Source organism: Moschus berezovskii, chromosome 12 (assembly GCF_049115385.1).
Source record: "Moschus berezovskii isolate FMDL1 chromosome 12, NW_MosBer_1.0, whole genome shotgun sequence".
Lineage (NCBI taxonomy): Eukaryota > Metazoa > Chordata > Mammalia > Artiodactyla > Moschidae > Moschus > Moschus berezovskii.
This window is the reverse complement of record NC_142471.1, coordinates 35,803,784-35,831,323: the sequence shown is the minus strand read 5'-3', so window position 1 is coordinate 35,831,323 and position 27,540 is coordinate 35,803,784. Positions and strand designations below refer to the sequence as shown.

The 27,540-nt window shown below is 54.6% G+C and overlaps 1 protein-coding gene across 7 annotated transcripts in view; it reads right to left on the bottom strand.

Annotated features, from left to right (window-relative positions):
* The window catches only part of ZMIZ1 (zinc finger MIZ-type containing 1), a 150,727-nt gene that overhangs the window by 64,519 nt on the left and 58,668 nt on the right, over positions 1–27,540 (bottom strand). Inside the window, exon 1 of one of the 7 annotated variants that reach the window (XM_055425355.2) lies at positions 4,373–5,232. The exons of 5 other annotated variants lie outside the window; for them this stretch is intronic. The gene's annotated coding sequence lies outside the window, so the exon portion shown is untranslated. Of the gene's footprint in view, positions 1–3,612; positions 4,186–4,372; positions 5,233–27,540 lie in introns of those variants that run through there. One more of the 7 variants, XM_088842063.1, reaches the window with a different exon arrangement.

The following is a 27,540-nucleotide window of genomic DNA, read 5'->3' as shown; positions in this document are numbered from 1 at the left end:
AGCCTGACGCTCTGGGTGCCCGAGGCAGAGCCTGGCTCTGTCAGTCAGTTGTGAAGGGCACACAGCACATCAGATACTGGGGACCAAGAGCGTGTGAGCATCCCCAGGTGGTCCACCTCGGCTCCAGGGAAAGGTTCAGCAAGTAGAAGCCCTGAACACTGCCCCCACCTCACTCAAGGGGACTGGAAACCTTGGGTTTTCCCCAAAGCTCCTCTCATCTCTCAAGCTCCCCTGGATGGGCCTTGAGGAGCCTCTTTTGGGACTGATGGGGTCCCTGGCAGAGGGCCAGCCCCTATTGAAACTTCCTCCTTCACTGAGATCAGGCCCCAGGGGAGCCGGAGGCTACAGTGAGGCCTGCTGTTCACAGGAGGTGGACACCTCAGGAAAAGGCCAGAAACAAACTGATCTAACAAGGCTGGAGGACGAAAGTGAAGCAAGACACAATGAAATCTCATGTAAACTTCAAGCTCAAAATGGCAGACAGGGATTTGCAGTGGCCATGAGTGGGCATTAGCTCCATCACTAGCCTGCCCTGCCATGTGACCTAGGGGCAGGAAGTCCCTTTACCCCTCTGGCTCAGGAGCTCCTGGAGAGGCTGCAAATGCTTGAGGGTAGGGGCCTTGTTTTTCCCTGAGCAGGCTCCCTCGTGAGGCTGCTGCCTCTCTGCTGGGCCCTGGGAGAGTTTCCTCCTGCAGCTGAGGCTTCAGGGAAAGCGAAGGAAAGGGTGGCACCTCGAATGCCTCATGACATGAGGGGCAGCAGGCCCTGGCAGGATAGGAGCAGAGGGCATCCAGTGCCAGCCAGACGGTCCCCAATCCTTCTCCTTTCCAGCCCCGGCTGGGGCCTGCACATCTCCCTCTGGGGTGGAGCTAATGAACCTGGCCACAGGCCCGCTGATGGGGTCCTCCCCTGTGGAGAAGAGCCGCCTCTCCCTTGGGACCAAAGCTGCATCCATCAAGGTAAACACCTCCCTTGCCTGGAAAGCCTGTCTCCCTTTCCTTCCAGCTCTGCCAGCAGAGAACTCTCTGTTCCTGGGGACGTGAGGCTGAGCTGGCTCTCCCGCCCGATCGATGGATGACTTCACAAAGACTGACGCCTACCGGGCACCAAGACAGTCCTTGGGGAGGTCTGAGGCTGCTCCGGGGACCTCTGCCCATCCGTGACCCCTGGCTGACCTCTGCTGGGTGGGAGTGCTTTGGCGGAGGAGTTGGAGACCTTGGGCAGAACTGAATCTTGGCCTTTTCCCATGCTAAGTGGGAGCACCTGGCTTGTCTATACGCCCCTTACTGGGAGGCTGTCGGAAACTGGAAGGTCCCTGCATCCTATAGACTCCTCCTGCACTGTCACACTGTCTAACATCCTCACCTCACTTCCGTCCTAAATCTCCATCCTTCCAGGTCAGAGATATCCAGTGGAACTTTCAGCCCCATTGGAAATATTCTATGATCTGACCTGCCCAGTCTGGTAGCCACTAGCCACATGTGGCTGTTGACCATTTGAAAAGTGGCTGGTGCAGATGAGAAACTAAACTTGTAATTAAGTGTACAAACAGCCACACGTGGTTAGTAGCTACCATACTCCACAGTGCGGTTCTAAACAGAGCTCTGCCATCCTCATTCCCTGGGGTGTGACCCAGAAAGTTCCCAGGTAGGGTTCTGGTTGAACATCTGTGGGAGCTTTCAGTCTGACTGGCTAACAGCAGACCTGGAACTCATCTCAGAGTTCCCGGGGACTGAGCTCGGCCTGATGAGTTAGTGCTCAGCCAACACTGACTTACAACCAGAAGCACGCTTTCAATTTCTCTATCACCTCCCCACTCCAACAGAGGAAAGCAGCGCACGACCAGCTTTCTGCTCATGCACTCCCTCAGGATCACTGAGTGCTTACCACCTGCCAGGCACGGTGGCTGGCACCAGGCTATACTGTGATGGGTAACATACGGCTCCTACCTTCAAGGAGCTCACAGTCAAGGCCACCCTCCGGTCACAGAGGACTGCCTTCCTCTGTCCCCTACTGGGTGGTCTCAGGGACATCAGTTTTTCCATCTGAAACGGGGCTCCCGAGTCCCTGAGCACATAGGCTGTGGTAAGAACCAGGAGGTAAGAGAGAGCAAGAGGCAAAGGGGCTCGGTCTTGCTGAGGAGGTGGCTGTGCCGGGGAACGGAGACGGCAGAGTGAAGCAAGTCTCAAAACTCTGTGCAGGCTGCTGCTTCCGGTAAAGACCCAGATTCTCACCAAAGCATCACTGTTTGGTGGTTTCTCACTAAGGAAGTTCAGGGTAAAAATAGCTCAGAAGGGGACTTGAATCCTGCTAGCGGTGGGGGTAGTCACCGCCTGGTTAATACACACAAAAAGGGGAACAGGCTTACTAGTAGCCACGTGGACTTCAAGGCTCACCTCCCTACACCCCCTGTCGTGGGATAGGGCTTTCTACTCTGCAGTGGAGAGGAGATGACCTTCCAACCCAGAGCCTCAGAACTGGAAGGGGCTGAGTCCCTATAAACCATCTGGGGTCACCCTGATCTCAGGGAGCCATCACCCTGCCCACTCCAACTCCCTCCCCAATTGGATTTCTGGCCTATTCTCAAGGACGGGCCATTAAGAAGCTCTCTGGTGCCAACTCCTTGCCAGCTGCCTCACAAGACCTGCCTGCGGAAGGAGTTTCTAGCCATGCCTAGCAACCATCTGCCAGTCCACCCTGATGGTCAAGGGTAGGGAACCTAGGTCTCCATCCTGAGAGTGATGGTCTCCTGGAGCCCATCTGTGGTGCAAAGGGAGGCAAAGACAGGGAAAGACAGCCAGACCTCTCCTAGTATCACCCAAGCCAGCTTTCAGATGGACTCAAGAATAGAGGCTTATCTAGTGCACCAGGCGCCAAGGTTTGTAAGATTTCCCCAACACCAAAACCACGTGCTCTTGACCACAGACAGACCTTCAGCCCAGGCAGTCCTCTGAGAAACCCTCTCTCCAAGGTCTTAAATGAGATCTTCACAGCCTGGTGTCAGGCACCACAGAAAGGCCCCTTCCGGCTCTCTGGTGCAAACCCATCTCTCCTCCTCCAGCCCGCCTCCCAGCAAATATTTGTCAGAAGTATGTTCTGCACCCACCACCTCTCCGAAGGGCACCCTGCAGCAGTGGTGGCACTACCAGCGCCCATCGGGGTCTCTGGGCGCTGTCAGCATCAGGGCTGCACCCTGACAAAGGAGCAGCTTGAAGTTAAGGACCCTCGGCCGCTGCCTCCGCGGAAGGCTTCCTGGCCCATTCAGATTTTTGCAATAGAAGCAGCCAATTGAGGACGCAGCCTTGTAAAATGCCTGCTTGAGAGCCAACACTTCACCTTCGGGAGTGGTGGGGGTGGTGGGAGGGGAAACAACCTGGCCCCGTGCCCCAGAGAGAATGAGGGCCCCCTGGACGAGCGCACAAAACGGCCCGGTGCACGCCGGTGCCACTCTCGCCGCCAAGCCTCGGGCTGACACCATGCAGCACACGGCGCTACCCACAATGCACCGGCCCTTCTCTGTCACACACAGGCACGCACACTCGCCCCCGCTCCCGGAGGGAGCCCGGCCCGACCCGCGGGCGCCCCGGCGCCGACCCTCCAGCCGGCACTTACCTGGAAGTTGCACCGGCCGCGATCCCGCCCTGGCGCCCGCAGCGGGCTGGGGCCCGGCCGGGGGCGGCCGCAGCGAGCGACTCCGGGCAGGGTTCAGCCGGCGCGGAACAAAGGCTGCGCGCAGGCAGCGGGCGCCGCCTGCATCCCCGCTCCGCGCCGGGGCGGCGGCGGCGGCGCGGGGGCCCGGGCGGCTCCGGCGCCCGCTGGCTCCGCGCTGCCCGCTCCGAGGGCGCTCCGGCTCCCGCGCTCCCGCTTGCTGCTGCCCGCCACCGCCGCCGCCGTCCGGCTACCGCACCGCACACATCAATTATTCATCGCCCGTCTCCAGCTTCCCGGGCGAAGCCAATCACAGTCGGAGGCTCTGCTAATGGGGCCGCCGCCGCCGAGGAGGCAGCCAGCCGCGCGCCCAGGCGCAAGCGACAGCCCTCCGGGGACGGGGATGGGCCGGGGGCGCGCGGGGGGCGGGGGCGCACAGGGCGCGCCAGCGAAACTTCCCACGGCCCGCGCCCTGCGCGGCGCTCCCGCACCCCGCCGGCGCGACCACCCACCCGGCTTACGTCCGCGTGGGGCTGGGGGCTCCGGGGAGGCCGGGCGCGCCGCGGCTGGGGGAGGGGAGGGAGGAGGAGGAGCGCGGGAGGAAGATGAAAGGCTAGCAGACCTGCCTCGGCGTCTCCAGGGAGCCCTGGCTCGCGCGCGCCCTCCCCGCCCCGCTAGTCTCGCCGTCCGCACCCCCACCCCGCAGCCCGCCGCCCGCACTCACTCGCGCGCGCAGACCGTCGGCCCAGCCACTTTGCTGCGAGCGAGAGCGAGCGAGTGTGAATCCGAGGCAGCTCACATTTCAAACTTGCACGCAGGGGTGGTGCTGGTGCACGCCGCCGCTGAGCGAGCGCACGACCCGACGAGCGGCGCTCCAGCCTCCGGGCGGGGGCGGCGACAGGCCCCCTTCCCTCCCCCGCCCAGGCAATTAATTGGAAGCAACACTTGTACGAGTGGGTCTCCCGGAACGCTGCCGCCCAAGGGGGCCGCTGGGAAGGCACAGGCGGTGGATGACTTCGGGTGTCTCCTGCCCCCCAGGAGAATCCTCCCAAGTGGTCATGCTAATAAGGGTCCAAGGCCGGGTGGCGGCGGAGGAGGGAGCAGGCTTGGAGGCGGCCTCGGCCCCGGGGGAGGAGAGGGGGCGGGGCGGGACTGGGGCATCCGGATTGTGACCTGGTTTAAAGGATTTTCGGAACAGGCTAAGGGGCGGAGAAGGCAGGCGGTCTGGCATCTTCCCTGGCACAGAGGCCCCTGCCACCCCTGGGATTCCCCGAGGCAGGATGAGCGGGCGCACGTACGCTCGAGCTCGCTGACTTCGGGGAGTCCCTGTGCCCTGGAACCAGCGGTAGGGAAGCCGGGGGTGGCGGCTGCTCGCGGCCCTGCCCCGCCCCGGGAGTTGCTGCCTTCTGACATTGCATCCTGTGGTGGCCGCGGCCTCTTCCTTCCAGCCTGTCTGTCGCAAGGGCTCCTGGAGCTGAGCTGAGCAGACACCCCTGGAAACCAAGCCGCCGCCCTGCCACCCCAAAGGATTCTTCGCTCCTTCTTCTTTCGTGGGCACGTCCCATCACCGCGATCCTCTTTGGCACAAACTTTATTTTAAGCCCCTTTCCCCCAGCCCCGCCCTCCCGCAGTGAAAGTTTCTTGAATGGCGACCTAACTGCCCAAACAATTAGGAAGGTAAGTGTTCTATATGAGACTTCCTTGCACTGCTGTCCTTGCCATCATGGGAAATTGACCAGGTCTGCTAGGCTTTGACTTAGCTTCTCCTGTTCTCCTTCCTTCATTCCCCAGTACTAGCCCATTTTCAGTCTGAGCTCTGGCTGGCCCGGAAACCTTCCCGTCTGTCCTATTGCCAGCCCTGGAAGTGCCTGAAACAAATCACTTATCTAGAAATTATGTTCTTGCTCCCTGTTTGACATAAATCGTTAGCAAGCTCTAATCCCACCCACTGCCACTTGAAATATCACTTTCAGAGATGGCATTTGGAAATGCAGTTGTCATGGGCTTTCCCTCCGAGGGGCTGGTTAAATGGATTAATTTATACTTCATAACTTGCTGCCTTTGGACAAGAACTAGCTTCCTGCAAGAGAGATTAATTGGCATTACCTGCCTGCAGGGCCAACCCCGGGGCAGCCAGGGTAAGGACTTTCCTGCTCTGTCCAAATTGAGCCTTCCCTCATCCTTCTTGAGGGATAATCATATACACTGAGACATCCATTGGAGGACCTGCCTTCCCAAGCAGCCACAAAGGGGGTTGAGAGCCCATGAGGGAAGAGCCTTGTGGCCAGTGAAGACCCTCCCATTTTTCTCATTGATTGGTCCAGTTCACTTTGCAGATCCCATAGAACACAGACCCCTATCCAAAGCCCAGTGCTCAGCCAGTGACACCCAGAAGCAGAGGAGGCATGACAATTTGGTCCATTTTTTCAGAAGAAAACATTGAAATGGATGTCTCTAAGATCCGTTTTCTAACACAAATCTGGTTTTAACAGGATGTCAGGGCTCAAACCTCGGTTATACAGAACCTAAGTCACAAAGACCTCAAATAACCAGAACACCCATCTTCTGGATTCTTTCTACCCAGAAGTTCTGTCCAATGAGAGTTCACAATATTTGCCTGATCCTCCTGAGTGCCTTCGGAGCCACCAAGGACCCTAATGTTTGGAACTTCCGGATTCATTCTTGAAATACTCTGAATCGGTACCTATGTGGCTCTAGGCACTGAATTCAGAAAAACCACTCCTGTAGGTTGAACCAAAATTTGGACTGGAACTGAGCAGAGGTTTACCTAAGGAATACAGACCTGGAGGCCCAGCCTGGGAAACTAGTAACAATCTAACAATCCCACCCTTTCCCCTCCCCCATCTCTCAGCTCTCCCCAGAACCGATTCTAGAAGGAGCCCCAGGGTAGGGTGAGAGAAGAGTATTGATATGCTTATTTAAACTTCACAGGCCTGGGACCAACAGACTTTCCCTAGGTGAGAGGGGAAAAAAAGGTAAATACTCTCTGCTAGCAGATTTATGTAATTAGGAAAACAAATTGTTTTCAAGAATCCATTCACCAGCCCGCACAGAAGGCCTCCAGGCCAAAGCTAGGGTTTTCACATGCTAATTTCAAGACCTGCTTGGTCCCATTCCAGCCGCACTTGGTTCGCAAGCTCTTAATACTGCAGCCCAGAGCCTAGAGAAACATGGATACTCTGACCAGTTCCTGCTTCAGAAAGGCATCCCCCTACTTATTCTACATTCCAACTCCACTTCTCTAACTTCCAAAGATTTTCTTAAAAGCCCGAGGTCCAAAGTGGCCTGCTCCACCCCCTGGGCGCCGGCCTTGATAAGGATCTACAGGAAAGAGGCAGCAGACAAAGGCGCTCTCCACCTCTGCACGCAGTCACTCGGCGAGCTCTCCGAGTGACCTCGGCGAGGGGGGCACAGCCCGGGGGAATGACTTGGGAGGCAGAAGAAAGGAAGAAGAAAGGGAGCTGCGGCCCCAGCACCGTGGCTCCTTGATGAATGCCCGGGAGCGCTTGGGAAGCCCGATTCGGGAATCAATAGCTGGTGGCTTTTCTTGCGGGTGTTTGAACTCCTCCTGCCGTGGGCCCTGGCGAGGAGGAGCCGCCAATAAATCACAGCACTGCAACCAGGAAGGCAGCCGTGGCTTGCACTGGAGGGAGCGGAGGCAGGACGTTTCACCCAGCCAGGGAGCCTGCTGTATAGAACCCACCTCCACAGGACTGACCAGGCCATGGAGGGTGACACTATGGTGGAGTCTGGGGTGTTGTAGGAGCTTCCTCCAGGCCTCCCCAGCTCACCTCGAGGGATGGGCTCCTGGATCCTGTTCCAGCCCAGGCCAATGAGTTTGAAAGAGCAAAGCTACTGGATGTAGGGCCCCCGTGAGTGGAAAAGTGGTTCCTAGGTCCAAGGCAGGGTCACCTCCTCCGCAAGGCTTTGTGGGGGGAGGCGGAGGTGGCTAGGGGCAGATACAAAGTCCCAGTTCCCTCCAACTGAGACTGAGAAGTAGAACAATGAACCTGAGTCACCCCGAGCCAGGTCTTCCTCAAGCAGGGCTTGCTGATTCAGCAGGTTTCAACAAGGATCCCAGTGACTCAAGGATGTCACCCATGCAGGCTCCAGCACTCAGCTGCTGCTGCTAAGTCACTTCAGTCGTGTCTGACTCTTCGCGACCCCATAGACTGCAGCCTTCCAGGCTCCCTGTCCATGGGATTTTCCAGGCAAGAATACTGGAGTGAGTTGCCATTGCCTTCTCCGCCAGCACTCAGCAGGGAGAATGAAATAGACAAGGAGGCCCCGGGTGGTGTCCATGGGAGTGTGGTTGGCATGAGCTCAGGCCTTGGGAACTGCTTGGCCATCTGTCTCCACACAACTGGGCCTTCTTGGGGTGCATGGAGGGGCATGTGGGGCATGGAGTGGGTTCAGAAAAGGCACACACACATATGGGGGATAACTGGCCATGGGGCATTTGTCTCACTGCCAGCTCAGTTGCCCCAGGAAGACTCAAGCAGCTGCACTGGGTGTGAGTTGATTCAGGGGCTCTGCCTTCAGGGACTTTCTCCTGGGGCTTCTGCCCACCTCTGAGGGGTCAAGTCACAGACTCCCATGTCCTTCACTAAACCTGTTCCCTCTGCCTCTGTCCCTCCCTTCTTCACCTTGGGCAGCCTCCTTGATTCTGCACGTACAATCTCAAAGAAGGAAGGCCCAGCTGAGGTTCGGCTCCCAGCCAGCCAGTGCAGGTGTCTCAGCCAGCCCTGGGGCCCTTACGCACACATAGGGACAGCGGGAGGGCACAATCCCACTGGGGACACCCAGCTGAGAGTCCCAAACTGGCTCCAGGCCTCTCCTCTGTCCACAGTCATACAGAGCTCCTGGAGAGAGAGTGTCTGCTAGTGACAGGCACAGTTCTAGGCACTTTCCAAGTATCAACATGCCATTCTCACCCAAAGCCTCTCTGATGAAGTATGATTAATTCCGCACTGCAGAGGAGAATAGTGAGGCACAGAGAGGGTTAGACAACTGGCAGAAGGATTTAAACTAACCAGCCATCTGGCTATAAAGTCTGCACCAGTAACCTTCAGACTGTATCCCCAAGATGGGACTCCAGAGAGTGATCATCAAAGTCACACAGTGAGTTAGAACTGTGATAAGAGTCGTGTCTCCCTGACTCATATTCTTTCCAGCACACCATATTACGTAGATGGAAATGTCTACTTTCTTTGTATTTCTTTTTCCTGTTAAGCCTCTGTGTGATTTAACCATCCACCCGGCATTCTGGTTTGTCCAGGGCTCCACCTGAAGCAGGGGATGGGGGTGACGGTGGAGAATGAGACTTCCCTGGCTCTGAACCTCCTGTCACTGCTCCCCACCCTTCCCGGATGTATCCCACAGTGGGGCCCTCATCCCCCATTCAGGCTGCATTCCCAGCAGTCTGTATTTGGCATCAGCCCAAATCTCACAATCCTTTTGTTAAGCAAACAAAACCAACCCCTGCCCCACACTCGATGGGCACCTCTGAGAAGCCCCATGGTCATGAGGTTATCGGGGATCCAGGAAAGCCTCCTGCCAGACTGGAGGAGGAGAGAGGATGGGGCAGGAACCCAGAAACCAGACCTGAAACGGGCCCTCAGGTGGCTTTTGTCTTTAAGAGCTGCTGCCTGCCCCTCCACCCATGCAGCTGGGAAGGCAGCCACACCTAGGGTGTCTGCCCAGGTCCCGGGGATGTCCACAGCCTCTCAGCTACACAGAGAGGTCGGAGGGGTCTCAGCAAAGACCAGAAGACACTGACCATGTCCCTGCTAGCTGAAGAGTTGTGGAGGGAGGAGATGTGCCTGGATTTGGATGCCGAGGCTTAGGAAACAAACATTGACTAGCTGATGGCCTTGGACAAGTCACTTTGGCTTCCTTGGACCTTTGCCTCCTCCTTTGTAAAATAGGAGCGAGGCCAGCAAATACCAGGTGCCGGGGAGGACCAAAGAGATAACAGTGATCATTCTCAAGAGATTGAGGGGCCACAGGGTTGTGGGTCCCCACATCCCCAAAAGATGCTGAAGTGTTAACCCCCAGTACCTGTGAATATGACCTTTTCTGGAAACAGGACAGCAGATGATCGAGTTAAAATGAGTTCATTAGGGTGGACCCTAAAGTCATAGGGTTTCCCAGGTGGCTCGGTGGTAAAGAGTCTGTCTGCCAATGAAGGAGACGTGGGTTCGATCCCTGGGTTGGGAAGATCCCCTAGAGAAGGAAATGGCAACCCATTCCAGTATTCTTGCCTGGAAAATTCCATGGACAGAGGAGTCTGGCGGGCTACAGTCCAGGGTCACAAAGAGTCAGACACGACCTAGTGACTAAACAGCAGCAGCAGCTAACCCCATATGGCTGGTGTTTTGATAAAAAGTAGAAATTTGGACACAGAGACAGACATGCACACAGGGAAAGTGCCGTGTGAGGACTGGAGTTCTGCTCTCAGGAGCCGGGAAACTACCGGAGGCCAAGAGAGAAGCCTGGCAGAGGTCCTTCCCTCGTGCCTTCTGAGGGAACACAGCCCTGCCACCACCACACGTGGATCTCAGACTTCTGGCCTCTAGAGCTGCGAGACAAAACGTCCCTTGTTGTTTCGGCTGCTCCTGGGCTACTTTGTTATGATGCCTTCACAACCTGATACATATGGCGACGCTGCCGAAACCCAAGTTCACAGCTCATCCTTCCTCGGCTTAAACCTCTCCGGCTCAGCCAGCTGCAAAATTCCACGTCTTTATGATGACGGACCGGGTCCCGGTCACCTCCCGACCTCATTTCCTTCTAGTCTCCCTGACTTCAGACTGTAGACGCCCCCAGCGCTCTTTTCCAGGTGGCCAGACTCACTTCCCACCTCCTGCAGGCCTCCACCCATGGGACCCCCGAGTCTCAGGAAGCCTTGCCCAGCCACTCTGCTCAAAGCTGCAGGCCCTCCTCGGTGGCTCCCACTCCTCCCTGACTTAGGGTCTTCCTTAACTGATGATCAGTTATTCCAATTATTTCTCTTGGTACCCCGTCTCCCTTGCTAGAAGTCAAGCTCCCTGTCAACAGCGACTTTTGTCTGTTTTGTACATGTCTTATTGATAGGATCTAAACTGTGCCAAGCAGATGCTTGATATCTGCTATGTGAATGAAGCACAGACCAGCTACCTGAATGAATAAAAGGATGAGGGAATGAATGAGTGAAGAGCAGGGTCTGTGGAGCCCTGCTTCTGCTCTCTGACGCTGCTCAGAGACGGCGTCCCTGACGTACTGTCTTCAAGAACGTGGGATGTTTCTCACTGGAAGCTGCCTGTGCAGACAGGAAGCTCAGGTCAGCAAACAAAGCGGCTGCCAGAGGTGGTGAGGCACTCGCCACCCAGGCCCCTAATGAATCTCTCTCCATTGATTTTTGGAGTCGCCTTTGAAGGGATGGGACGGCCAAGGCAGCTCGACTGTCCATGCCTCAGCACTCCTGGGGTTTTATTGCTTCTTCCAGGACACAGCTTTGACAGGGGGGGCTTCCGGACAGCCCCCCAGTTGGACTGACATGAGCTCCCTGCAGTTGGAAAGGCAATTTCCCTTCCTGCCGTAGCTGTTGGTCTCTCTGCCTGCCCGGCTGGGCGACACACCTCCCTGTCTGGGCTGGGGCGGCCAACTTCACTTCTGATGCTGCCCAGACAAAGGCTCGCTCAGGCACCCGGAGGGTGCTGTCCTCCACTCTGTGGAGGAAGAAATGGAGCTCAGATGGGGGAAGTATTTCAGTCCCGACACTCTGACTCAAGGCTGGGGTGGGTGGGGACCGGCAAGGTTGAATCAGGCTGCCCCAACAACCACCTGACCCCAGGGTGCCCGGCAACCTGCACAGCCTGTTACATGCAGCGCCTTTCCCTACAGAGCCTCTGCTTGGTTGTTTGGAACCACCAACTCATTTAGCACTGGAATAAAGAGAACCTAGTCTTAATTTTTAGGTGAGGAAACTGAGGCTCAGAGAGGGACCAAGGCTTCCTCCAGTCACACAGCCAGTGAATGGTAGAGATAAGACTAGATCCAGGGCTTCTGGCTTATTCCAGAGCCCCAGGCCATCTCACCCAGTGTTGTGTTTGCACCAATGGTAATGTCAAGGGTGTGTTCTGCAAACTGTAAAGTCCTAGACACATGAGGACTTACCACTCTAAAGGGCTCTTGGCCATTCACTGTCTCTTTCTATGAGCTGGGATTCAGATGGGGAGGGCCTGCCCCACTCTGCTCTTCCCCCTCCTCACCGGGAGGTTGGGGGCCAGACCCTGGACCTTTGTCCTTTCCTCACCCACGGGGTGGGGGGGGGGTCACATGCGCCAGGAGGATAGACGGGGGCATCAAAGGAAGATAGGCTTGGGCTCCAAAGAAGGAAGGAGCTCCTGACAGGGATGCCCGTGGTGGCAGTGAGCACCTGGTGACCCGAGGTGTGTAAGTTGAGGATGGAGAGTTGTCGAGGGGGTTCCCGCAATGGTAGGCTTATGGTTTCTGAGGCCCTCTTGGTTCTGGGGCACTGTGATAGGTAAGAAGAGAGGAGGGTGCTTGAGAAGCATGCCCAAGCACCTCAGTGCATCTTGGGCAGCAGTACAGCAGTTTTATGAACTTCCTAAGCCCATTAAATCTCACCAGGAACCCTGTGTCCTCTGATGCTCTGCCCACCCGCCTCTCCTGACAGTCCCGTGGGAGAGAACACCCCCCAGGTGCCTGCTCCTCTTCAGCCCCATGCTCCTGCTCATGGCAGACCAGGGGATCCAGTGACTTCCCTCACTCCTGCAGTGTGGTCCCAGGTGTCCCCCACCCCCGGGGTCTCTGGACGTGAGCAGACAGGCCACATAGGAATGTCTGGGGAAAATCCAAAGTGGCCGCCAGGGCAAGGCAAGGAGTGGGAGGCCTGATGTTGAAATCAGGATCCGCAGAGCTGAGCTCAGCAGGTGGGAGCAGCACACCCCTCAGCCCAGAAGCCAAGTCCCACACTGAGACAGATGCTGCCTGGGAGAGAGGCTTGGGGGTTTGCTGTGTGACCAAGGGCAGGTCAGTATGTCTCTCTGGGCTACAGCTTCTCCACCCAGTAAAGACATCGGGTGCAAATGCAGGACATTTCTTTGCTGCTGGGGGCACTTGTCTCCCCACTTCTGGCTGGGAAGGCCTCAAGAAGTGGCACTATTGATCTGACCCCCCACTGACTTTCTGTAAAGGATGGAGCAGGCCAAGCAGGATGCTTACGATATACAGTTGGCCCTCCATAACCATGGATCCTGCATCTGTGGATTCAAGCAATCGTGGATCAAAAAGATTCCGAAAAAAGTTTTTTTCAAAAAGCTCCAAAAGGCAAAACTTGAACTCACTACATGTTGACAACTATTAACATAGCATTTACGTTGTATTTATAATTACTTACTTAGCTTTTGCATTGTACTAAGGCAATGGCAAGCCACTCCAGTACTATTGCCTAGAAAATCCCATGGATGGAGGAGCCTGGTAGGCTGCAGTCCGTGGGGTCGCTAAGGGTCGGACACGACTGAGCGACTTCACTTTCACTTTTCACTTTCACACATTGGAGAAGGAAATGGCAAACCACTCCAGTGTTCTTGCCTGGAGAATCCCAGGGACGGGGGAGCCTGGTGGGCTTACGTCTATGGGGTCACACAGAGTCGGACACGACTGAAGTGACTTAGTAGCAGCAGGCTTTATAACTAATCTAGAGATGATTCCAAGTAAATATAAGCACATCAGTTTTGGTAGACTGTGAGTTCCATGAGGACAGAAATTTTGTGTTTTGATCACTGCTGATCAAACTTGGCACAAACGTGGCTCAAACTTGGCACATAGTAGGTGCTTAACAAGTATTTGTTGAATAATGGTTATTCATCAAGTTATTATCCCATGGAAGTTAGATTTCAGCTATTCTTTAATTTCTTTTTAATTTTCTGCATGCCATAATTGCTCTGCAAGGAGTTTGCTATGAGAAATAAACACCCCCATACAACCACTCTCATTTTAGAATTAAATGAATTCAAAGTTAAGACTTTCCCCACCCTGAAAAGCACTGTACATCATCTTCCCAAGCAATAACTCACAAGACAATCATAAAACAACTGTTCGTGCATGCTCAGTCGTGTCTGACTCTTTTGCGACACCACAGACTGCACCCCGCCGGGCATCTCTGTCCATAGGTTTCACCAGGCAAGAATACCAGAGTGGGTTGTCATTTCCTCCTCCAAAAGATCTTTCTGACCTAGGGATCCAACCGGTCCCTCCTGCATTGGCAGGCGGATTCTTTTACCACTGAGCCACCATATCACCAAATGAGCTTCCCAGGGCCAACCTGTAGGCAGCCAGGGCAGGCATATCTGAAAAGTCCCCATCCATCCCTTTCTTTCTGCATACATCACAATTTCACCTTAGTAGTTTCTTGACTGGGAGAACAGCCTCCAACCTGTTTTCTCTGCCTCTGATCTAGGTCCCTCCTCTACCCTGGGCTTTCTCAAAAGCAAATGTGATCACATCACTCTCTGTCTAAAACCTTCCCTGGCTTCCCAGTGCTGTCAGGATCAAGTTCACATTGGAGCGCCTTAGATTGGCACTCAAGTCCCTTATGCATGGTCTCTGAGAGCACCCGTGTGCTAGCCTCAACCAGGGTTGTTCCTGTCCGGGTGCCTCCAGCAGGTGCCTCAAAGACATTTACAAACCCTGGTTCATCCAACTTTACTGGAGGTGTGTTCCCCCTATGAATTCATACACCAATCAGAGTGTTGAATAGTGGCTGGGTACCAGTATGTAGCTGGGAGGAGAAACTGCCACAAATCCAAGGGTGGCAGGGAATCTGAATCTTGAGGAGGGGGGGGTCTTGTCCAGGGGGAGAGGAGCCAGGACCCCTGTGTTGAATTTGAGATGTGGGACAAGCCATGGGCCCTCAGCTTGGGTTGGCGCTGTCAAGGAGGAAAAAAATCAGCCCTGAGGTTTGGGACTAAGCAGCTGAGCCTCTTCCCTGCCTGAGTTTCCACATCTGGGGTGTAGGTGTGGGACACATGGTAGGAAGGCGCAACTCTGAGAGCGGGACTCCTGCTGTTCCCTCCCCCATCCCAGCAAAGGGAGCCCAAGCCCCCCTTGGGCCTCAGACAGACCTGGGAGTGTGGTGTGTAATTGAATTTGGCCTAATTACCTAATTATGCAGAGGGACAACCAGTGCCGACAGAAGCCTCACGTGTCGGGGGCGGTCGGAGCCCAGGAGCCAAGAGGCAGCCTCCAGGTCCCCTAGGCATTTAGGGGAGCAGCGCCAGCACCCGCACCTTCATATCCTTTAAGCCCTCAGCTGCCTGGCACCCTGGGAAGCAGGGGGCAATGGTTCTCATTCTACACGTGAGGAAACGGAGGCTCAGAGAGAAGCACCTTGCACAAAGTCAGAAGAACATTCCTTCTGCACCTGGGGCCTTTGCACACGCTGTTTCCTCTACCTGAAATGCCTTTCTCCGTCCTTCTCTTTGGGCAGACTTTCTCCTGGGAGCCTTTCTGTGAGGATCATTTCCTTGAGAAAGCTTTCTCTAAGCTCCGAGGCTCAGTGCCCCTGCACCCGCGGCCCCTATAGAGCCGGTCACAACGATTACATCATCATTGGAGGCCGTTTATCCCAAGTTTGTCCTATCATGCCCTGAGCTCCTAGAAGGTAAGGACTGCACTGAGCTCGCTCACACTGTCCAGGCATTCAGCATAGGTCCAGGACACAGGGGTGCTCAACACCTGTTTGCTGAACGAATGGATGAACGGCCTCTAAATTCTGGGTTTTTTCTAGATGCAGTCTATTGGTTTCCTGCCATCGTTGCCTGGGCCTTGGGGGGTGGAGGGCCTCATCGGCAAGGAGTATTGCACCTGGGGCTATGACCAGGGTCCCGCAGAGTCACAGGGAAGGACAGAGGAGCCACTCTGTGAGGCCCTGAGCTGGGAGCTTCAGATATGACATCCCACCATTGGGAGATGGGAGATGAAGGGACCGGTCCAGGGTCGCCCAGCCTGCAAGCAGCTAGAACGGGAAGCTAGGATTGCCTGTGTCTGGGACCTGGCCTTACCACCCTTCACCACCCTCTTATCAAATGACAGACTAAATGAACAAGGCTCACTGACAGAGGGACATGTAATTTAATCCAAAGAAAATCACGCAAAAAGTGGAATTTTAGGTCTTGTGAAACAAGGCAGGAGAGAGATTATTAGATCCCTCCACAAAGGCAGCTGCCCAGTGAGCTAATTCATGTGCAGCCCTACTCCCCAGATGCATCCAGGCTTCCATTCATCCAGGCTCAGGGTTGTCAAGCCTCCCTCCTTTTTCTATAAGGCGGTACCCAAGTGTGCAGGAGCGGGACTGCTTGGGTCTAATTCTAGCCCTGCCACTTGCTAATTGTGTGGCCTTGAGCAAGTAATTAACCTGAGTCACAGTTTCTTCTCAATATTTTTATAAAGATGAAAGGAGAGGAAGTCTGTGCAGTATTTTGCCTAGTGTCTGGAACATGGTAAGAACTCAATAAAACTTCACTTAATTGATTCATAGTAGTAGTAAAATAATGGTAGTATTAGAAGCAATAGGCTAGTGTGAGTAACAGCAATAGCAGTAGGAGTAGCTGTCCTGGGAGTACCAGAGCTCCTGCTAGTAATGGGAAGAATACCAGTGTTGAGTACTGTATCAGGCTGGTGCTTCCCTGCTGGCTTATTGGTAAAGAATCCGCCTGACAATGCAGGAGACGTGGGTTCAATTCCTGTGTTGGGAAGATCCGCCGGAGAAGGGAATGGCAACCCACTCCAGTATTCTTGCCTGGGAAATCCCATGGACAGAGGAGCCTGGGGGGGGGGCGGGTGGCTACAGGGGGGCTACAGTCCATGGGGTCACAGAAGAGTCAGACACAACTGACCAGCTAAACAACAACTGTTATCAGGCAGGTCGTACCCCTGGTACAATGAGGGATGCTGGGGAGATTGCTCCATCTCTGTGCCAGTCCCCACTCAGGTAAAAATAGGCCAGCTGATTCGGAAAGGTCCTCTGTAGTCTGACAATCACATCCAACAGTACCAGTGGCAATTAAAACGATACTGCTACAGCTACTTACTATTTATCCTTGTTACACACCCACTGTACTCCAAAAGGGCACTGTCCTCCTGCTCCCCTTTCCTTTCCAGGACACAGTATCCTCCTCCCCCACCCAGCCTTCTTCCTCTCACAGCTCATTTTTTGGGACAGGGTACTCTCCACCTACCTGTCTTGCCTCAGTTACCGGGCTATGGCAAATGGATCCTGAGTCTTCACTACGCGCAAGGTACAGCTTCCGCCACATCATCTATCTAATTCTCAACACCCCAGACATCACAGACAACTGGGAGGGAGATATGGCTATCATCCCCCGTTTCCTGATTCTACTGCTAAGGCTCAGAAAGGTTATGTCAGTTACCTGAAGTCACACAGCCTGAAAGCAGGGAACAAGATGCAAACCCAGGGTGGCCTGCCTCCATGGCTAGACATGCCAAATGGGTGATTTCTACCCTTCCGAGGTCCTGTTGCCCCACTCCAGCCATTCAGTTGCTCCTCACTGCTGGCCCTCCCCTACCGCATAGTATGAGGTCTCTTTCTATATTCAGTGACGATGACACAGTGCCACAGACTCCACAGACAGACCCTTCCTCCTGGCAGTTATGAATCCATCTATCCCCACCTGGTCCTGAATGATTTAAGTTCCAAGCCTCCACTGGCTACCTGAGAGCCAGCCCTCAGGCACAGCTAGACTGGCCAGCACTGGGTCTTAAATAGGAGATGTGTGACAACGTTAAAGCCTCAGGAGATTTGTCATGGAATCGGAAGCCCTGGCAGTTGTGGGTACGTGTCTCACCCGGCCTCAGGTGGCCCCCCGTGCCGTGGCTGCCCACTGGTGGTGCTGGGCTCTCTGATCCCCCAGAGTCACCCTGTATTTCCTGATGTCATCGTTCTTGGCATCACCTCCTGACTCTGTGGACATGTGGATCTTCCAAGCTTAGGAAGCCCCTTCTGCACCAGGAGGCGGTCCGGGACCTGAACTCTGAAGTCTAGCTTTGGCCAGACTAGGGCACCAGCAGCACTCGGGAGGGAACAGACCCCACGGCAGGGGCCACCTCTCTGCATTCTGTCCTCTCTCTCGAGAGGGGCGGCGTCCTTATCCTCTGTTGTTTTTCTCCCCTCACAGTTCTCTCTCCATTTGGGGTGAGAGGAAAGAACCAGATGCAGAAGCCCTGTCCCAAGGGTTGGGCTAGTCTCTCCCCAGAGATGCTGAGGCACGGCTCACAGTCACACACGGGGCGGGCGCCTCGCCGCACTTGCTAGCACTCGGCTTCCCCATGGAGCTCGATGGCAACCAATTTCCCGCCGTCTGTGCCTGGGGAGGACGAGCTCCCATTTTCTCTCTTCTCAGCCCCGTCTGCACAGACGTGGGCCCTTCACACACACGTGGGCCCCTTGCCTCCCGGCCTCCCAGCAGACGCTTAATTGGGCGGCAGTGATTCTAAACATCTGGGCGGCACATCTGAGAGTGGGCTCGGGACCACACGGAGCCTGGAGGAAATGGGAAAACATGCAATTATGTCACTTCCTCGGCTGAGGGTACCCAGGAGGGGGACAGCGCCAGACAGCAGCAGGCATTTATTTCTGGGGGTGCAGCCCAGGGCTGGGCGGTGCCCCCGAGGACAGCGAACCTGAGGACACAGCAAGAGGCTGCAGGTGACACCTTGGCAGAGCTGAGCTGCAGCCAGCCGTACCAACGGTGCATGGAGCTGTGGTCCCCAGGGGAAAGGAAAGACAAAGGAAATGAAGGCGAGGGGAAAGGAGAGGGGAGGACCGCGAGGGAGAGAGCAGAAAAGAGAGGCAGGGAAGGGGGAAGGAGAGAGGGAGGGGGTGTGAAGTGGGGGAGCATGGGTAGAGGGAGAGAGAAGAAGAGAAAGAGCCAGAGGGACAGAGAGGGAAGATTATTTCATTGTGTTCAGCATAGAGAGAGAGGTTGCCTGCTTCCAGGTGACGGACCTGCTCCTGACAGCCCACCAGGAGAGCGGGGGTCCCCCGCACTGCCCTGAGAGGATGCACGGTGGATACAGACCCAGTTCTAATCTCAGCTCGCCTACTCCCCAGCTGTGTGAACCTAGGCGTGGACTTCACTTTCCTGAGCCTCAGTTTTCCCCATCTGGAAAAGGGGATGGAGCGCTCCCTCATGGGCTGTTGGAAAAGTCAAGGCTCTCACTTGTGTGAAGTGATGGCAGAGCCCAGGGTGTCCTGGTTTTTCTAGCAGCTCTGGGTTGGGAGAGCTTGCTGCTGGAAGTGGCCGGCCCCAGGGGGTTCTGCATACCACTCCTCCTCCTCCCCTTCAGCTTCTCCCTTGGCTGATGTGGGTCTGTTGACATTGTGTTTTTTCTTAAGTTGTCCGGGTCTGTGAGCTTCTCATGGATATAGACAATCTCTAAGGTTACCTGAGTGCCAATCATGAAGTCTTGATGTAAGAGTTGCCCATGCACGTCTATGGAAGGGGTGAATTAGTTTATCCTTTGGACCCAAGTTTCTGCTGGTATTATAATTATGTGCCTGTTTCAAAGGAAGGCTCCTAATTTTTCCTGCTAGTAATTCCTGTTTCCTGCCAGAGACAATAGTGGCTTTTCATCCCAAACAGGTGAGACTGGGTCTTTTGGAATTCCCTACAGGAGTCCAGCCCCAGGCAGCGTTTTCCACCTGGCCAGCCTCAACAAGACAGAAAATGTGCGGAGGAATATAATGAAGCGTCTGTTAATAGCTCTTCAAGGAAAGTCACTGGCTCTGGAGCCTGTTTCTCTGTGGACCAGGAGTAGCAAGGGCAGGCAATGACTGAGGCTGCAATGATTCCTTCCAGCCACCTGCCTGGCCACCACCCTGTCTCCAGTGAGAGGAGTTACCACCTTGCAGAGCTTACACTGCAAAACACAAACACCTGGTTGCCTGGGCAGCACCTTGCCAGGGTGACGTGATCCAGATGGTCCCTTGAGAGGCAGCTGGGTTGCCAAGGAAACAGAATTGCTGCCGCTCCAGCCAGGAGACCCGGATTCTAGATCTTTTGGACCCCAAGCTTAGAAAAGTGAAGTGATTTGCATAAACTCACACAGCAAGTAGGTTTTAGAGACTGTACTGTAACGCAGGACTTAATAATCAAAATGGTTATGTACGAAGCCCTTCTGAGATGCCAGCTTGAGTTAAGTACTTTGTACTTATTGCTTTGTGAGAGACCGGGAGATATGGCTGGGGTCACATGTGGCACGGAAGTGATGGAGCTGAGCTGAGCCCAGGTTAGCTTGATCCTTAAACCTGAGCTTGGACCCCTGTCCCACACTGCCCCGCCTGTGGTTTCTAGATCTTTTTGTCCGCTTGTCCTGAGACCAGTGCTGTTCCAGCGGCTGGCTGGACCTGACTCAAGGGCCACTGAAAGTGTGGAGACCAGGCTGGGAACCTGCAGGCTAAGACTGCAGTTTCCAGGGCCTGGTTCCTCCTAAGCCCTTGCTCTGCTGTACACATGACTTGGGTAGCTTTGAGGGGCAAGAGGACGGGGTCTGTTGACCAGGGTCTCTCTACCTGTCCCTGCTGGCCAGATGGCCCCTGGGGACAGGCCGAGCATGACACTCACAATGAGCCTGATCCATGAGCAAGAAGGTACAATACCATGCAGGAACAGAAGGAGCGAGGCTTGGAGTTGGGGCAGGCTGCTCTCCATAATCACCCTGATCCTCTGCTTTTTCTCATCTTTTCTTTAGTCTCAACCGTCCAAATATCTATCCGGTGAGCGCCATCTATCCACTCGTTCCTCGCCTTGTCACACAAAAGGATTTGGGCAAGTGAATAAATTCCTTTGTTCATCCGTTTTCCTATCTATAAAATGGGTTGGTTCATCATGAGAATCAGTGCTAATGTTCATAAAATACCCAGCATAGAGCCTGGCATGAAACAAGGGCTCTATAAGTGGTAGTAATAGTAGTGAAAATGTTAGTCGTTCAGTCTTGTCTGACTCTTTGTGACTCCATGGACTGTAGCCCGTCAGGCTCCTCTGTCCATGGAATTCTCCAGGCAAGAATACTGGAGTGGGCAGAGCCATTCCCTTCTCCAGGGGATCTTCCTGAGCTAGGGATAGAACTTAGGTCTCCTGTATTGCAGGTGGGTTTTTAACCATCTGAGCCACTAGGGAAATGGTACTTTATTTTTTAATTTGAATTTTATTTTTTGTGAGGCCATGCCACACAGAATATACGATCTTAGTTCCCCGACCAGGGATCGAACCCTTATTCCCTGCAGTGGAAATGCCAAGTCCTAACCATTGGGCCATTAATGGTCCTTTACATGTCACTTTCTCTCTTGAAAGAATTTTGAGAAGAGTTGCTGGGAGACTTGGAGAGACCGAGGCCCTCAAACCTCCCAGGCCAAGGCACGGACAGGGTGCTGCTGGTCCTATCTAGGCCGCCTCAGCCAGCTCTCTAGTCTCCACTCAGCAGGCTGTCTGCCTCCCCGACTGGCACCCAGCCTCCTCTTCTGGGGGAAAAGAAGATGCCGTCTTAACCCCATGTGATCCTCTGTTGTCTTGGAGACAGCTGTGGGCTTCTGGTCCTGGAGCCTCAGGAAGGGGCCATTTTCTAGACTGAGTTAATAGGATCCCATTCACCTACCTGGGTTTCCCTGGTGGCTCAGTGATAAAGAATCTGCTTTCAGTGGAGGACATGCAGGTTCTACCCCTGGGTCAGGAAGATTCCCTGGAGAAGGAAATGGCAACCCACTCCAAAGTGCTTGCCTGGGAAATCTCACAGAAAGAGGAGCCTGGCGGGGTATAAGCTATAGGGTCGCAAAAGAGTTGGACATGACTTAGTGACTAAACAACACCATCTATCTACCAACTTGGAGGTGGGTGCGGTTGGCGTTGACTTTGGCCCTATCTAAATAGAGGTTCCACATTTTCCAGACCCGAAACTACAACACAGGGTCAGGCACACGGTTTTAGGCTACCTCCAGGTATGTGAGGTATCCTAAGAAAGTCTGAATGCCAATGTGTTGGAATAAGATTGCTAACATGTATATAGCACTTGGAACTTTCCCGATGGCTGAGTGGTAAAGAATCTACCTGCAATGCAGGAGACGTGGTTTTGCTCCCTGGGTTGGGAAAGTCATCCTGGAGAAGGAAATGGCAACCCACTCCAATATTCTTGCCTGAAAAATCCCATGGACAGGAGCCTGGCGGGCTACAGTCCATGGGGTCACAAAGAGTCAGACATGACTGAGCACACACACTTAGTATATGCCAGGCCTCATTCTCAGCACTCTACGTATACATATACTATACATGTACCACTTAATGCCTATGATGTAGGCATTATTAGTATCCCCTTTTATCGAATGAGGCAAGCTTGGCACAGACAGCTTAAGTGACTTTTCCAAGGTCACACAGCTGGTGAGTGGAGGTCCGGATGGTTTTCACAACCAGACATGCTATTGCAGAGTCCATGCTTTTAACTACTACTCCATTCATGAAATAGCTGAATAGTTTCTGGAAATAAAAACATTTGAAATCGGGGCCAACCAGGAAACCATGATAACAACACTTGACATGTACTGAATGTTTACTGTGTGCCAGGCTCTCTGCTCCTCGTCACCCACGAGACCGTGAGTATTGAATGAGCTCAAAGATGCGAAGGTGTTTAACCCACCAAGAAGGACAAATCATTGTCAAATACTTAATATTTCCACCTGCACATAGTTCAGGTGATGTTGACAAGCTCTCTTGAGTCCTTACCCTGTCTTTCCCAGCATTTCATTTCAATCTGTACATAGAGGGGAGAGGGCAGCTGATGACTTCAGGGCTAGGCATTCTTGTTTGAATCACAATTCTGACCTTGGTCAGATTGCTCAGTCTTCCTAAGCCCCAGTTTCCTCATCGATAAAATGGGGGCAGAGATGGGTCTGGGGTCATTGTAGATGCTGCCTGGTACTGGGAAAACACTGAGAAGATATTTGCTATCATCATGATTGAAAGAGGCTATAAATCAGATTCTCTTCCTAAGCCAGCTGCCCTGCCCTGGACTCTGTAAGTCTAAATAAGCAAGGCTGATGATACCTGCACTGCTGTTAATTCCTGTCCGTCTGTCTAACTCAGAAGGTATTTACAAGGCCGTGGCTTGCAATGCATGCCTTAAAAGTTCCATAACCATCTCGCCCACTTTCTGCCAAGTCCCTGCTCCATTTCACTCTCACACCCTTGAATCCCCTGAAATCCTTCCTCTGAGGGTGAGAAAGCTAAGCTCCATCTTAAAACCAAAGCTCTGGCTTCCTTAATCCTCTTACCTGGCTCTTTCCTCTGCAGAATTAATTGCTGCCCATGGCTTTATTAACTTCTAGGGCAGCCATGGCATCTTCAGGGCACCCTTGGGTGAGGTGGAGACTGTTTCGGCAGGACCTCTGTCCCAGATGCACCTTTGGTCTGGGTGGTGGAATGCTGGGCGGTGGCTGGAAGGTGGTGGAAGGCTGGGCAGTGGCTGAAGGGCGATAATCCTGTGGTCCTGCATCTCCCCAGAGACCATGTGCCTCCTCGGGGACACCAGCAGAGAAGCAGAGATAACCACAGCTCTGGCTCCACTTCTGCCCACTCCGAGACCACCTCCCTACCCCTCAGAGCCTCAGACCCCTCCTCTTTAAATGGGAATAAGCCTGCCTTGGGCTTCCCTGGTGGCTCAGACAGTTAAGAATCTGTACCTGCAATGTGGGAGACCTGGGTTCAAGCCCTGGGTCAGGGAGTTTCCCTGGAGAAGGAAATGGCAACCCACTCCAGTATTCTTGCCTGGAGAATCCCATGGACAGAGGAGCCTGGCAGGCTACAGTCCATGGGGTCGCACAGAGTTGGACGCGACTTAGCGATGAACCCTTTCACTTTTTATTTTCGAGCCTGTCTCGGGCACCTCACGGAGCTGGACAAGGAAGGCCGTGTAAAGGACTGTGTCTGTGTGTAGGATAACTGTTTTTTCTCACCCTCAGAAAGGGAGCATTGATTTCAAACCCCGAGAGCAGGGACTGTGTGTGGTGTATTTATATGTGAGTGTAGCCCCCGTGCTTGGCACGGAGTGGGCCTGGCACAGGACGGCTTATCGTTCCTTGCTCTGAACATTTCTGTTGAGTATTTTTTATTTTGAGAGGCATTCCCACGCCCTTGACCTCATCATTGTTTCTGTAGCTGTGAAGGTAGAGAAATGGTCTGGATGCACGAGACTGTGGAAGAAATGGATGCTGAAGGCTGCGGAGCATGGCCTGCCCAGGGGAGGCGGAGGTGGAAGGTGGCCCCCACGGCCTTGTCCAGGGGCTGTCTCCTTTGTCTGGAGCACCCTAAAGTGTGGACTGGGGAGGCAGCCCCTGAGATGGCTTAAGGTGATCAGGGGACCAGATGAGAAAACCACTGCTACATCAGCTCTTTTCCCATTTGGGGGATGTTGCTCGTTCAGGGAGGAAAGCATCAGTTTCCTGAATCCCAGGCTCCATTTTTAACTGGCAGAGAGCTGGCCCAGACTCTCTGCCCCTCATGGGGCAGGCATCTGGAGCTATGCCTGGACGCAGGGTCCACTCTCTACTGTTTTTGCTTGGACAGTTAGCGTATAAATATGGCCAGGGAGGCTGGTTTGCCAGATAAGGTGGCAATAGAGAGAAGAAAGTTTTCTTTTCAAATTCCCATGTTGAAGTCAAAATAAGTAAGTAACCGCACGAAGCATACATTCAGAGTACGAGTGGGACTGGAATACGGCAGGGTAAGATGAGGATGAGACGCAGGTGATGGAAGGGGGGCCCGTGACGTGTTGCTGGTGTGTGGATGCCTCACCACGCACCCTCGGGTGACCATGGGCACTGTGGCTCTGCTGGGCATCTCCGCCAAGGCGTGTATTGGAGGGTACATCCACCCGCCCCGACCCCAAGGAGACCCCAGCCAGTAACAGATGCCAGATGCTGGATAAAAACCTCCTCGTTCTGGCCTCTTAGGCTGACTGACGGGTGCGTTCTACTCCATTTCCAGGAGCTCCCCTCACCAGGTATGGCACTTCACATCACACTTTTTCAATCACATCATTCCCTTCCCCCTCTCATTTCTCTGCTTCTCTACTGGTGTTTTCTGGGCTCTTCCTAAATAAATTGCTTGCACTGGAAACTTCATGGTGGGGTCTGCACCTGGGGGAACCCAGACTCAGACACACATCAAGTGACTGAGGCGCCTCCAGCAGTCTTTCCTTCCCCTATCGCGTCACAGATGCCCGTCCCCATCACGTGGTCCAATCCTGAGCGTGGAGTCCCGGCTGGGGTTCTGGACTGGAGCGGTGAGGAAGCAGGTAAGACAAGTAGTCCCCTCTTGAGAGGGTTCGGCATGATCTGTTGGGGTCCCAGCCCCTAGGCAGCCCTGCTGTGAGCTGATGTCCTCATCCCCCGACCCTCTCTCCTTCCACACAGGCTTGGAAAACAGATCTCCAGCAGCTGTAGCCTAGCACACCCTGGCTCTGTGGGGAGCCAGCGATGAGCTAATCCTGAGAAGAGAGGGAGGCTGGAAGAGTAGCCTCCCCTATGAGCAGGGGCCTGCCCCCGGGGCCCTCAGGGAACCAGAGAGGGCCATGCTGGGGAAACTGCTGAGCCAGCCTAGAGAACAGGGTGCTCTCCCCTCCCCCCACCCCTCAACTCCAGCCAAACTCCAGAGAAACCCACAACCACCCTGGAGGCTTCTGCTAACAACAGACTCCATGCTCCCTGCAGAAAACATGGGAAACAAAGTTGACGACCTCCCCTCAACCAGACAGATTCCTGATTTCTAAGCTGACATTTTGGTATACTCCCTTCTGTTTCCTGTGTCCTGTGCCTAACCAAATGTATACTTTGTTTCTGCACCTAGTTGAGGTCTTACTGAGCGTGACATTTTGTTACCTTCTAAAAAAATTAATATTATGTCATAAGCATTTCTGTACGTACAGTAATCATTCTTAAGGGACCTCACTTCTCAAGGCTGCAGAGCGGCCCCTGAAGTACTCAGTTCCCCTTTCCCTGGGCCTGGAAGCTATTTCCAAATCTGCCCTCTCTCTTTCTTCTGTGGCACTGTCCCCATCCTCGTTCACTCCGGTCACCCCAGGGACCGTCACACGCCCCTCCCCCAATTCCTTAGCCTGGGAACGCTGCGTCCACAAACCCTCAGTCACGTGGGCTCCTCCCCACTGTTCTTTTCCCCAAGAGCAGAGTGAGGCCACCGGATCCCAGGCCTTAGCCCTCAGGGAGCCGGGGAACGGGAGGGAGCCCAGGGCCACCAGCCCAGGATGACCTATCCCACCTGCTCATTCAGGGTTACTCAGAAGGGGCATACCACCCCTGGAGGTGTTACCCTCCCCTGGAGGGTTACTCAGAAGGGGGACACTGCTCCATCTGGAGGTCCTGCTTCCAGCCCTGGAATTCCGATAACTGCTCTGTCTCTTCCCTGTTAGGGCCTCAGTTTCCTCCTCTACAAAATGGGTGTGCTGATAAGAGGCCCCCGTGGCCTCTCCCGCAGCAGTGACCCAACGGAAGACGAGTGATAAACAGGTTTTGTCCTTTAAACAGAGCTGACTGCAAGTCGGTTCCCAGGGGCCGGGTGATGAAATCCAGAGCCCTTTCCTGAGCAGGACCTGACCTGGAGTGCAGAGGCGGCTGAGCAGGAGGAAGGAAGCCAAGTCCCTCCCCCACAGCCCAGCTCTGCTGAGCTCAGATGTGGGGGTGGGGGCTGGTGTCCGAGAGGAAGTCTGTCCCTGGCCTTGATGAGGCGCCCAGCCTGGCGGCCTGGCATTTCAAGGGCAAGGGCCTGCCTGCCCGCTGTCTCTGGGGGCAGCCAGCAAGCGTTCACAAATCCCCTGCAATTTGCACCCACCAATCCTGCCCGCTCGCTGGGTGGCTGCGAGCCGTTTTTCACGCAGAGCTGCGCACAGCTTTGTCTTAGACAGATCTGGCAGGGTGTCCCTGAATGGGGCCATTTGTCCTCTCTGGGGCTGGTGATGGGAAGGCGGCTGCGTGCTCTGGGATGGGCAGAGGCAGAGGGTGTGGAGAGAGGCCATGGGGGAGGCGTGAAGGTACAGATAGGAGCTGGGATGCCAAGAGAGTCCAAGAATGTGACCACCGCTGTGGGGATTTGAGAGTTCCACCCCCAACCCCCACCCCATTCAGTCAGGTGAGAGCAAGAAGGAATGTCTTCAACGACAGAGGAAAATGGTTTACGACCACCTTTCTTCTTAAAGAGTCCTGGGTGGAAGTGGTGAAATGACCTGGCTGGCCTCTGAAGCCTGTGTCCCACCTCAGCTGTCCAACGGTGGTGGGACACTTGCCATTGGCCCTCTCCAGGGCTGGGGTCTGTCTCTGAGCTGCAGAACCCTCCCTGGGATTGAGGGTTTCCAGGGAGGCCCAAGCTTCTCCTGAGCCTCTCCTGAGTGGATCATAGGCCACAGACTGGGAGGGGCAGGGCCGGGGCCCCATCGCATTCTTGATTCATCCCCTCCCAGGCTGGCCAGGGGCCCAGGGCCGGCCTCAGTCCCCTCCCGCGGTCTGCTGGCCGCCCCTCTGGGGGCTGTCAGCACACTGGAGAAACCAGACCAGGCAGATGTTTGTCGACACAGAGCAAGTGATTAACTTTGCTTGGGTTGCCACTCCTGGGTCCGGGGCTCAGGCTGCAGTGCTGGGATGCGAGGGTGTGTGTAGGACAGAGGTAAGAAACACACATGTCCACAGGGCCCAGCAGGTTTCCACATTCAGGAAATGCTTGGGGTGCGAGACATGGAGGAAGCTCAGCACCTTTTCCAGGGGTCAGCCTCCACCCAGTCCGTGGCAGGTTG